This window comes from Phoxinus phoxinus (genome assembly GCF_949152265.1).
Source record: "Phoxinus phoxinus genome assembly, chromosome: 5".
Taxonomy (NCBI): Eukaryota; Metazoa; Chordata; class Actinopteri; order Cypriniformes; family Leuciscidae; genus Phoxinus; species Phoxinus phoxinus.
The window spans coordinates 9,683,153-9,696,397 of NC_136880.1; the positions used below are offsets into that span (position 1 = coordinate 9,683,153).

The 13,245-nt window shown below is 38.5% G+C and overlaps 1 long non-coding RNA gene across 1 annotated transcript; it reads right to left on the reverse strand.

The window, feature by feature from the left end:
• Positions 1 to 770: 770 nt before the first annotated feature.
• On the reverse strand, positions 771 to 6,408 carry LOC306998821. The gene is made up of 3 exons (XR_013797671.1): positions 5,007 to 6,408; positions 4,688 to 4,873; positions 771 to 901 (listed from the first exon to the last, which is right to left on the reverse strand). It is a non-coding gene; the product is annotated as an uncharacterized lncRNA (long non-coding RNA).
• Between the last annotated feature and the right edge of the window lie 6,837 nt (positions 6,409 to 13,245).

Consider the following 13,245-nt stretch of genomic DNA (forward strand, 5'->3'; position numbering starts at 1 on the left):
ATGTTTTCCATATTAATTTGTGAAAATATCTGTAAAATATCTGTAATAATAGTGGGTAAATATGTAGCCTACTTGTGCCTACTTTCTGATTTCTGAATGTGTTGCTAAGCGCACTCCGAGTTGCAGGCATAGGTAGTGATGAAGCTCAATTCCTTTTAAAAAAGTTGAAGAATATTATTGTATCACCTTCCCAATGCGCAGGTGACTGAATGATTAAACTTAAAGCATTTGCTTGGGGGCGTTTACCTGTTTTGCATAGATGGCTTAACACATTATCTTGTGAATAGCGCGCTCCGTGAGTAGGTGTGAACGAATTAAAGTCAATGAGCTCGTAATGAGCTCGACTGGAATCGCTCTCTTTACATACAGATTACAGAAACTGAGAATATTTGTTTTTTATATAAATTACTTCATTTGAAAGATGCGATCTCAAGCTTTATGCCCGTGGGTATGTTTGCCTGTTTGACTGAATTTTCGCGGAGTTACAGATCATTTTCTAACACGTTTCAAATTGGAGTTCATTGACAGAAAGAGTGCAGAACTCGGATCATGTTAATTTTTCTTTATTTGGCAAAAAGCAAAACACTTTATTTTTATTGTGAAAAAAAATAGAAACTGAACAGGATCGATTGATGTATAACACGAAAATGAAAGATCAAAATTAACAGAGCATTTTGAGTATTTTGCATTGCTAAAAAAAAACACGACCAAAACGCGACGGCGCTTTTTTGGTCCCCAGAGGGTTAACTGTGTCAAAGGCAGCAGACAGATCCAGCAGGATGAGAACTGAGGATTTGGAAGCGGCTCTTGCCAGTTTCAGTGCTTCGATTACTGAGAGCAGAGGAGTCTCAGTTGAGTGTCCGCTTTTGAAGCCAGACTGATTGTTGTCCAAGAGGTTGTTCTGCGTGAGAAAAGAGGAGATCTGGTTGAAAACGACTCGTTCAAGTGTCTTTGCGACAACTGGAACGAGGGATACCGGTCTGTAATTTTCTACATGTGCTGGATTTAGAGTGGATTTCTTAAGCAGTGGGGTTACCCGAGCCTGCTTGAATCCTGTGGGAAATGTGCCAGTGTGAAGAGAGGTGTTTATGATGTGTGTGAGTGCAGGTACAACAGAGGAAGAAGTAGGTTAGTGGGAATAGGGTCGAGCGAACAGGTAGTAGGTCGACTGGAAAGGAGGAGTTTTGAGACTTCTGTCTCTGGAAGCAAGGAGAATGAGGGTAGAGTTGTGTGTGTTAGCTGGTAGAATGTGTGTGTTAGTTTGTGAATTGGTAAATTGACCGCTGATGGTGGTTTTATTTATGAAGAATAATGCAAAATCGTCAGCTGTTAGGGTTGACGAAGGAGGAGGAGGAGGAGGGTTAACCCTCTGGAGTCTAAGGTGTTTTGATATGACCTGATATTTGTATTTTTTTCAGTTGCTTATAAACATATTAATGGCAAGGTGTAATTACTCTATTTAGCACGAACATGTCTATCATAATATGTGAGCAACATGCATGTACATGTTTGCATTTTTGAGAGAATATTATTTATGCGTGGTTATTCAAAAAACTCAAACTTAAATTGTCTGATATAAGACCACAAACGACAAACTTCACATATTCCCACAATACTTTTGATTAATGGATGTTGTCGGCTAAAGTGTTTACTTTAAAATGATCTGAAAATCATCCGGGCTAATCGTTCACATTAAACAATAGATTGATTTAAATTTTGTAAGACACTTTTTGTTTGGAAAGGCAATATGCAGGCATATGAATGATCCAACAAGGTCATGAATAATGTCCTCATTCCCACCTGAAGACAAAGACCTGCTAATGCTGCATACTAATGAGCAATTCATAGGTGTCACTGAGCCACAAGATGCAAAGACAACACACACACACATATACACACATATATATATATATATATATATACACACATACACATACATATATATATATTAGGGGTGGAGCCGAACCCGAATACGGTATTCGGAAAGGCACAAATAACGTGTTTTTTACAAATACTTATTTTGAACAAATACTTTAAAAAATATTTGTATTCGGGAACAAAAAAAACTTTATATCAAAAAGCTGTGTTTCCTTATGAGACCGCAGTGCACGCCCGGATGAGTGAGTGAGTGACAGGCTGCTCCACACAGCAACAGAGAGCGAAAAAACTCTTAAATCCATCACTATTTTTGTTGAATAGATTTCTGTACCTTAACTGGGTTCCTGAGGCAGTTTATAACTTTCGGGAAGCGGAGTTTGATCGGGGGATTATTCCATTACGCTGCATTATTGACGTCTGCAGTCGGGTGCTCTCATCCTCGCTCTGTTTACGTAACGTCAGCTGTTTAGCGCGGTAATTTAGACAATAGGCTGTTGACAGAGTAACGTTAACGTTCGGTTAAAAAGTTTAAAAATGCTTGTGTATTTGTGTCGAATTGTATGCACATGTGGGAGTTATATGGTGCGTTTAAGTTACTCTGTCTTTTGCAGACAGCAAGGTGTAGGCTGTATGCTTCATAATGTTCACAATGGTATTTTATATTGGTTTAACCACGGATGAGGTAATGGCTGTTATGTTATTTTCTTTTCAATGACGTTCATTGTTTCATTGCTGGATTTATGGAAAAACATCAACCAATATTGCATATACATAATTATTATAATGGATATAATTAAAGAATACTTACACTATAACGTAAATTAGAAGGGTAACGCAAAAAAAAATTTTTTTTACGCCTATTTTGAATTTTATCCGAATACAAATACAAATACTTTTCCCCCCTCAACAAATACAAATACAGATACAAATAGCGGCTGCTTTGCACACCCCTAATATATATATATATATATATATATATATATATATATATATATAACTACAGAATTGGTTCAGAGTTGGAAACATCTTGAAAAAAGTGTATTTTTCCACAAACTGTGTATGCTTGCAAATTGTATAATATCCAAGGTAAACATTTCTAGTAATTGTGCAGTTAATTCTCATTCGTATTTTCAGAAAGTTTTGGATGTAGGCTATCCTCTCCCCAAATTTGTCACTAATAAAACACAAAAATAATTTAAAGACAAGGCTTATATTGATATTTTAAGATTTTGTTTGCACCTTGTAAATTAGGTTTTGATGTGGCAGTAAAAACTTTATAATCTATCCAAAACGAAATGTTGTCTTTCATATTTAGTCTGTAACATATTGTCTTTTATAGGCTAATATATATTAGGGCATAAATGTTAATTTGCAGTTGAATATGTTGCTTATCCAAAGACATTTTATTTCAACGTATTCAGTCGATTTTTACTCATCTCAGTAGGCAATATAGATAGTTTCATTCACACACAGACACGCGCGAGCTGTAGTAGCTAAACAACAACATGCATCTGTGCCGTTCATTCATTCAAACACAGAAACGCGATTCAAATTTAAACAGTCTTTTGCGGTTTACAGACACCATTTTATATCGCGATTAGAACAAAGCACTTACTGATGATCTGCAGCTGGATCCATTGTTAGGCTACTCCAGCACGTTTGAGGTAAAATTTCCAGGATTATCACGATATTATTATTCCTCACATCGAGTGTGTTGTCCAGCTGTTGTGGGCGTTGACTGGTTTGCATGTGTTGCTTCAGATCTGCGTCTGAATAGCGGCGCGCTCTCGATGGGCGTGTCACATTAGCAGAGTAATGAGCTGCCAGAACGATAATGAGACCGGCTGATCTCTCGCTCTTTATATATAGATTACATAAACATAGAATATTTATTTTAGTTTTGAATTAGATAATTTAAAACTACACACTTAAATGATTACAGAGATATATAGCTCATGTCTGAGTGAATAGTATTCGCTGAGTTTTGTTTGAGTTAAGAGAAGTGCTTCAGAAAAAAAGTTCACGGAGACGGAGAGGCAGAAAACACTCCCTTACTTTCTTTATTTTACAAAAGCACAATGTTTTATTTCGATAGTAAGTGGACACATAAAAAAGTAGACATTTAACAGCTTATTTTTTCATATTTCTTAAGGCTGTATGACCAAAACTGACGGAGTATTTTAGGTCTATTTTGCTGCTATGTAAAAAAAAAACGAGCAAAACGCGCCCGCGCGTTTGCCGACCTCAGGGGATTAAGAAGAGAGGAGAAGGTTTTGAAGAGCATGCGAGAGTCAGAATAATTGTTCATTTTGTTGTGATAGTAAATAGTTTTAGCAGTACATATGTTAGCAGAGAAGGAAGAGAGGAGGGATTGATAAAGACCAAGGTCAGTAGGATCTTTGGATTTGCGCCACTTCCTCTCTGCACCCCTGAGTTTCAAACGATGTTCACGGAGAACGTCAGATAACCAGGGGGCAGAGGGTGTGGCGCGGGCTGGTCTGGTGAAGAGAGGGCAGAAGTTGTCCAAGCAGGATGTTAAAATGGAGAAAAGAGTATCAGTTGCATTGTTAGTATCGAGTGCTGAGAGCTGGTAAGGAGGAGGAAGTGTGGATGAGACCAAAGAGGATAGACGAGCGGGTGAGAGTGAGCGTAGGTTCTGCCGAAAGGGGACCTGTGGAGGAGTGCGTGTTGTGTTCTGAGGCAGGTTGAGGTTGAGAGTGAGGAGGAAGTGATCTGAGGTGTCCAGTGGAGTGACTAGAGTATGGTCAGTGGAGCAGTAGCGTGTGTAAATAAGGGTCCAGTTTGTTGCCTGATTTATGAGTAGCCGTAGTAGATACTTGTTTGAGGTCGAATGAGGCAAGCAGAGTGTGGAAATCAGCAGCTTGAGGTTTTTCAAGGTGGATGTTGAAGTCTCCAAGAACTATGAGAGGAGTACCATCCTCGGGGAAGGATGAGAGTAGTACATCGAGCTCTTCTAAGAAACTGCCAAGCTGACCTGGGGGACGATATACAACTACAATGAATTTTAATAGGACTAGTGATGGTAATAGAATGTGATTCAAATGAGCTGTTACACATAGGTGGCAAATGATTAAATTTCCAATCGTTTGAGATGAGCAGACCAGTACCTCCACCCCTTCCAGTCAGGCTAGGGGTGTGTGAGAAAGTGAATTTAGTGGAGAGGGCAGCCAATGTGGCAGTGTCCTCTGGTCTGATCCAGGTCTCAGTCAGGGCCAGAAGGGTGAGACCTAAATGACTAGAAATAGATGTAATGAAATCAGCTTTATTTACTGCAGATTGGCAATTCCAGAGAGCAATAGGAAAAGAGAAAATAGTACTAGTAGACATCGGAAGGGTACGCAGTTGTTAGGATTGGAATGCCTCTGTCGTGTGGCATTGGATTTACGCATGTTAGTAATAGTAGGGATTAGAAGACACATGGTGTAAGAGCTCACAAATAGAAAGATCAGGTGAAAGTTGATTAGAAAAGAGAGGAAACGATAAAACAAATAACAAGAAATTACTACTCAAGTGCCTTGCCGGTGTCCTTGCTCGGTGGAGTCGCACAGGTAGAGTTGTTGGTCTTTACACTCTTCGGTCTTCACACGATGAGGGCTTCACACCGCCGCTGCCGCGGAGCACTAAACCTATTTATACACATCTAATACCTGATTGTTGAATACAGCTGGCCACGCCCCACTGTTTATCCAAGCGAAACTCCAAAGTCACGACACAAACAAAGGCCACGTGCGCTTGCGTTTTACCAGAGTAAAACACAGTACACAACACAAAGTTTCCTAGCAACAAAGAACCGTGCTAAAATCGACTGAGAAAAGTAAACACTCACATACTGATGTTCTCTCTTGCTGTTCGACTGCTTCTTCTGACAACTTCTATTGACTAGCTGGTTTAAATGCTTAACTGGCTTATGGCCACGCCCCACTGTTTATCCAAGCGAAACTCCAAAGTCACGACACAAACTAAGGCCACGTGCGCTTGCGTTTTACCAGAGTAAAACACAGTAAACAACACAGTTTCCTAGCAACAAAGAACCGCGCTAAAATCGACAGAATAGTAAACACTCACATACTGATGTTCTCTCTTGCTGTTCGACTGCTTCTTCTGACAACTTCTATTGACTAGCTGGTTAAAATGCTTAACTGGCTTATGGCCACGCCCACTGTTTAGCCAAGCTAAACTCCAAAGTCACGACACAAACAAAGGCCACGTGCGCTTGCATTTTACCAGAGTAAAACACAGTAAACAACACAAAGTTTCCTAGCAACAAAGAACCGCACTAAAATCGACTAAGAAAAGTAAACACTCACACACTGACGTTCTCTCTTGCTGTTCGACTGCTGCTTCTTCCTAACCCTAACCCTGGAAAACAGGCCTGGGGGTTCCCCTCTTGGATTGGAGTTGAGGAACAAGTTTCAGACCTGTATAGCTGAAATACATGCAGCCTTTTCCACACACAATCTAAATGGCAGTTTGAGTTTCCAACCCAATTTTGAACTCAACCTGTCGGAGGACTTTAATATAGGGGGTACAAGTGAAGGGGAGGAAGTTTTACCTGGTGTAAGGGAGGAAATGGTTCCACAGTCCAACGTGGTGGTGATTCTCTCAGAGTTGGAGACCCAGAAGAAGATTCGGGAAAAGAAGAGAATAACAGCTAAACAGAAATATTATCTCTTCGGGGAAGACCCCCCACAGCCCAGGAAATTTTATCTCCTACCCAAGATTCATAAGTCTCCGGAGGTTTGGACGATTCCGAACCAGGTCCCTTCTGGACGACCGATTGTATCGGACTGTGGTAGCGAATCATACAGGATTGCGGCTTTTATTGATTCCTTCCTGAACCCCTTATCACAAAAACATGACAGTTATGTCAAGGACGCCTTCGACTTTGTAGCTAAGATAAAACGGATAACAGTGCCACCTGGCGGGATGCTTTTCACTATTGATATTGATTCGCTCTATACCAATATAGATACCCGTTTGGGCCTAAAGGCAGTCCAGGAGATCTTTGTGAATTATCCCGACCCTACCAGACCGGATGAGGCTCTCCTTACCTTATAGGAACTGGGTCTTGAAATGGGAACTAGAAATGACTTCCAATTTGATTCCAAACAGTATCTCCAAATTTCGGGTACAGCAATTGGGAAGAAATTCGCCCCTGCGTATGCCAATATATATATGGCAAATTGGGAGACAAGGGTGTTCTCTAAATGCCTTAAATTACCCATGGTGTACATACGATATGTTTTATTACGATTCTGAACGAACATCACGCCTCGATCTCAGTCAAATACAACTTACAACGGGATAAAATCGAGTTCCTGGATACGGAAGTATATATTACTAGGGGAGATAGTGGGGAGGGTACTCTGGGAACAAGGGTTCATTTTAAACCCACCGATACCCACGCGCTGCTGCATAAGACCAGCTATCACCCGAAACACACCTACAAGGGAATTGTGAAATCACAATTAATGAGATACAATAGAATTTGCACAGTAGCGGAGGATGTTAGGTTGGCAACTCAGACCCTCTTCCAAGCCCTTAGACATCGGGGTTACAGTAGAGCTGTAGAACCTTCCTTAGAACTATAAAGGTGGAGGTACAACAACTTTTCCAACAAGGTTTGAAATTTGGAGAAGAAAATCGTGAGGACCATTTGGTCCCCTTCATCTCGACCTTTTCCTCTGCCTCTCTAGCATTAAATTCCAAATTAAAAACTAATTTCCAGAGAATACAGGATCGTTGGGAACCACTTACCTCTTTCAAAAGTATAGCAGCTTTCAGACGAAATAAAAATTTGAAAGATTTATTGGTACATTCCTCTTTGGGTGGTAGACCTAAAAAGACAAATACAAGGGTTTCTTAAATGCACCAATTTTATTGAAAATAAACGTACTCACCAGTCACGAGTGCAGTCATCCAACCTGGTTTACTGTATCGAGTGTAAAGTCTGTAACAGATTATATGTTGGTCAAACCAAAAACACACTGTTGGAAAGACTAAAACAACATCTGCGCTCGATCAATGGGACCGGGAGGGGGACTCACCTTTATGAGCATTTTAGAACTCATGGGAGCACCAACTTGTCCATCATGGGGATAGAAGCGGGATGGGTTAGGGTTCTTGCAGCACATCTTCGCAAAATCCTAATTATTAACATTGTATCATATGATGCTCATAAGTTTCTTCATATTGCGTTAGTAGCGGATAACACCAAATCAGTAAAATAATAAAAATTGCACAACAAAAGATCTCCATAAATTGCCTGTTTTTGCACTTCCTGCTTTTCCCTGCTTGAGAATGTCTGTCCAATGAATGGATGATTTTAGCACACATGTGGTTTTGTTTACAAATTTTGGTTCACTTGCAAAAAGGGCAGTGTGAAAGCGAACCACACCAAACAAAAAAAATTCAACATTGTATTTGGTCCGGACCAAAGCAAGTGAACTAGCGGACTTTCCTGGTGTGAAAACACCTTAAGCGTGCTATTGATTGCGGCGATGTGTGTTATGCTTAAAGACAGCGATCTCCGGCTTTCAAAAATGTTAACACTAGCTGAATTTAACGTGGTATTTGGGGTTTACAGAGATGTCATATGCGAAATCTATCCGTCTCGTAGAGCCAAGCTGGACACTTATTATTATTTACATTATTATTTACAGGGATTATTTCTGACTTGGCTTTGAATTATGTAGGGGCTCTCTTCTATGACTATCAAATCATTCTCTGCAAAAGCTGCTATGTTTATACAACATTTTAATCAGAGATTGGACTGGTCTGTAGTCGACTTAACCCTCATAAGCAGACATTTCACTGGTCATCAAAGCTCTCTCCTGCTCGATCTGTGGCTCTAATTCTCACACTCTCAATCTATGCCCAAAATCTGTGTCTCCGCCACCCTCTAAGCCTGGCTTTCAAACTGTTGAATAAGGTAACACCATTTGCTACACCATTGTGCTATAATTTTAATGAAAATGTTTGGAAATTCTAAGATTGTAAATATATTAATGCTTGTAGTTACTGTGGGGACAGTCACCCAAAATCTGTGTGCCCAAGACGAACTCGCTTTATGAAAAAGGAGAAAAAGAAATAAAGCCATCAACCCCAATCAATATTCCAAAGCAGGGACAGGCACTGAGAAATCATCCCAACCGCTGCTTCGTCAATTAATTAATAACAGGACTTATCCAAGGTTTTTTTGCAGGATTGTTATGGTTGCCTAATCATTATTTTTCCTGTAATAAATTGTTTTCTGCTCTAAAGGAACCTAAAATTGTTGATTTTTTGTTGGAAAAGGAAGTTAAGAAAGGATTTCTGATTGGGCCTTTTGTTAAGTCTCCTTTCTCAATTTGTCGGATTAATCCTATAGGAATCGCTACTCGGAAATATTCAGGGAAGAAGCGCTTAATTTTTTACTTGTCTGCCCCTCATAATGACGCTGCTCAAATTATCAACAGTCCGCAACCGTTGACGACGCAATTAAATTAATAAAAATAGCAGGTAGGGGTGCATGGCTTGCAAAGGCAGATATTTCTCATGTTATTAAAGTAATGCCTTTACATCCATCGCAGTGGCATTTATTTGGCATTAAATGGAGGAATTTCTTTTTTTTTCTCTGTCAGGCTCACTTTCGGCTGTCGCAGTAGTAAAATATTTGATACACTATCAGAGGCGCTATGTTGGATTATCCTTAACTGCAAAATACTCTGTTGATTTTGATCTTACATAATCATGTTACACATCATTCAAAACTGTTAAATGTTTTTTTATTTGTGTACACATAATAAAAACAAAATGTTATGTTTTTCGTAAAATATAGAAAATAAATATGATGTGCGTTCTGCCGCCTCGCTCAATGTGAAGTTCATTCTGAAATGTGACAGAAAAATTAACTGTAACTCAGTGAATACTTGCTACACACATGTGAGAGTTATGTCTTTACAAAACTTGGAGTCTTCTTTATTCTCTCTTTAAAGGGATAGTTCACTTTAAAATTAAAATTCTGTCATCATTTACTCACCCTCAAGTTGTTTCAAACCTGTATTAATTTATTTCTTCTGCTGAACACAAAGAAATATATTTTGAAGAATGTCAGTAACCAAACAGTAGTCTGTACCCATTGACTTCCATAGTATTTTTTTTTCTACTATGGAAGTCAATGGGTACAGACTACTGTTTGGTTACTGACATTCTTCAAAATATCTTTCTTTGTGTTCAGCAGAAGAAATAAATTAATACAGGTTTGAAACAACTTGAGGGTGAGTAAATGATGACAGAATTTTAATTTTAAAGTGAACTATCCCTTTAAGTAATCCGTATGAAAGCAAGGAGAGGTACAGTTTCTCAAATGAGTGCTAATTATCTCTAATGTGACCACACCCACGTGCGCTTGAGCATTTGACATGCAAATCGTCCACACAGACCTGTAAACGCCCTCATTACCTCTAAACAAAGCACGAAGAGCGAAGAGAAACTTCATAATTTTTCTGCTTTTTGTCAAGTTTGGAAGAGTTAACACAGGATTTACCTCAGAAGAAGAAGAACGCGATTTGAAGATTTTTAAGGTAAGACATGTAACGTAGACTCGTCACGGTATTCCGGACACTTGACCTTTTCCCGCAAATTCTATAAATAAACGACATAAATGACACTGTCAGGGGCCTGTTTCAGAAAGGAGGTTAAGTGAAAACTCTGAGTATGTTAACCCTGAAATGAGGGAAACTCTGGGTTTTCCGTTTCAGAATGGGAGGTATATCAAACCCGAGAAAGCAGAGTAAGTCAAGCCCGTTTCTGAAAGAGGGGTAACTTATACTCAAAGTCAGTTACCATGGTAACTTACTCTGTGAACCTAACCTGGTGGGGAGCAGGTTTTCTTTGGTAAACCCAGAGTTTCGTGCGGTCTCCTCCCCTTGTTTAAAGAGGAAGCGGTGTTTAAACACCTCATTCATTCTTTCTGTACATTTATTCATTGCTGTTTTTACTGTTGTTTTTTCAAAAAAATAAATAAGATGAATATAACTCCTTAACTGGCAACTGAAAATACAGTAGATTAGAGTTACATCATGTAGTTCTAAACAAATTCAGAATTAAACTGTGGAATTTACTGAAAATCACTGCAGTGTGTTCATCTGTGCACCAGAAGTTGATGGACCCTGGGGGGGGGGGGGGGGGGGGGTATATATTATAAATATATTATATTAATAATGTTATTATTAATAATGTTATATTAATAAACATTATATTAATATTTAACATTACCTCTGGCCTCTCTGTGGCAGCAGAAACTGTTTCTTCATCCCCATCATCCTGTGAAGATGAGCATTTGGTTGAGAGCACTTTATAATAGGCCTACTATTTGTCATAATTTCTGGTGTGTTGAGTCGGCTACTTACAACTGTCTGGGGTTCTGTTGGGACAGGAGGCTCCAAAAGACAGATATTAGATATTATTATCAGAATCTGTTGGGACCAACGAAAAACCCAACCCAAAGTAAAATAAATGAAAATATCAAAAATACCCCATATAAAAAATAACATGTCAAATGTTTGTAAAGTCAGGTAGCCTACACCCATGATATGCTCAAGCCTTACCTGATTGAATTATGTTTTTATATTTCATTTTCAGCTGCTGCCACATTCTTTTAATGCCTGCAGGATTGCACATAGCCTACATGTAAATTAAAATTAGGTAGAATAACTGTTCTTCCAGTTTCACCTCTGATATTATAACAGTTACTCTAAAATAGTTATTAATTACTACTACAAATGACATCTTCAACAGTATAATTAGATTAATGTAATAATTACTATCTTTAGAAAGTATTGGTCTACTTATTATTAATTACTAAGTCCCATATCAACCTCAACCACTTGAACAATACAACGAGGAGAGACATGAAACTGCACTTCTAATGCTTTCAAATTAACAATATACAAATGCATGAATTATTCTTGAATTGACCAAAGTGTGTAGAGGGAGAAGGTTACATTCAAAATATACCTTTTAAAAATGTATGTTAAATCCACTATTGTTTTATACAGAATTGTTCTATAGTCTATGCAGTAGCCTATTTAATGTAGGCTAATTATAATACATCAGATTTTATTTTAAATTACAGAAGAATTAAGAGTAATCCCTTTAATTAAATTACAATATTTAGATTACTTGGTAATTACTTACACCCAACACTGTATAACAGTAATTCCTCTTTGTGTCTGGTGCTGTTGCTATGGTGACTCATGATATCTGCGCTCCATTGATAATGGCTTTTTATAGTTGTGGTGCACACGCTCAACTCAGAGTCAGTCAACTTAGAGTTGATTGAACTAACTAATTTCAGCTGATCTGAAACCGAAAACTCAGAGTTTCCCATCTCAGGGTAAGTCAACTCAGAGTTCAAGTTTTAACCCAGAGTTGGTTGAACCTCCTTATTGAAACAGGCCCCTGGTCTCTCAAAACCCACATTAAAACATATCTTTTTGTAATTTGTTTCCCCGACCCCTGGCTCTATGTTCTGATTCTATATGTACAATGTTCCCTCTAATTTTTTTTCTTGCTGAGCAAAACTTTTTTCTATTGGGCGGACATTTTTCGCCACCTGAGCAAAAATATTCTTAATACCTGACCTGTACAGCATCCATAGAAAAACAATGGTTTCAACATTCAGTTGTAACGTTTAACTTGAATGTGCCATTTCTATTTTATTTGACCCTTGATGTAATTTATTGGTATTAAATCATATTTTTGAAAAACAAGCAGTTACTTTAAAGGAGAACTCCGGTCAATATTAACATTGAGCTCAATTTTTAGTAAATTTGGAGTGCTGTCAATACAGAGAACAACGACAAAAATCGGTGTTGCCTACACGTGTTATTCTCTTATTAAAATGTGCACCCTATTGACTTGAATGGGGTCCTATTTTAAACCTGCTTTTATTTCTCTTATCATCTTGATGTGTCATACAAGTGCCCAGCCATGTTGAGTGATTCCTTCAGAGTGAACACGAGTGAATCTGACTGCAGTAGATGTGAAAGATATGAATAAAAATGATGTTATTTCAGCCAGCGCACATACCTGTATTTAGTTCCTGTTTTCGGTCGAAGTCCAAAGTATTCGATTGTCGAGTTCACGCGCATAGGTTTAGTTACCTATGATCACGCGAGCGTCAATATTGTGCAAATTTTAAAAAGAGGATAACACGGTGTAGGCAACACCGATTTTTGTCGTTGTTCTCTGTATTGACAGCACTCCAAATTTACTAAAAATTTAGCTCAATGTTAAAATTGACCGGACTTCTCCTTTAAAGTAACTAACTAAATGAAGCACATTTTAGGTTACCTAAGTTGT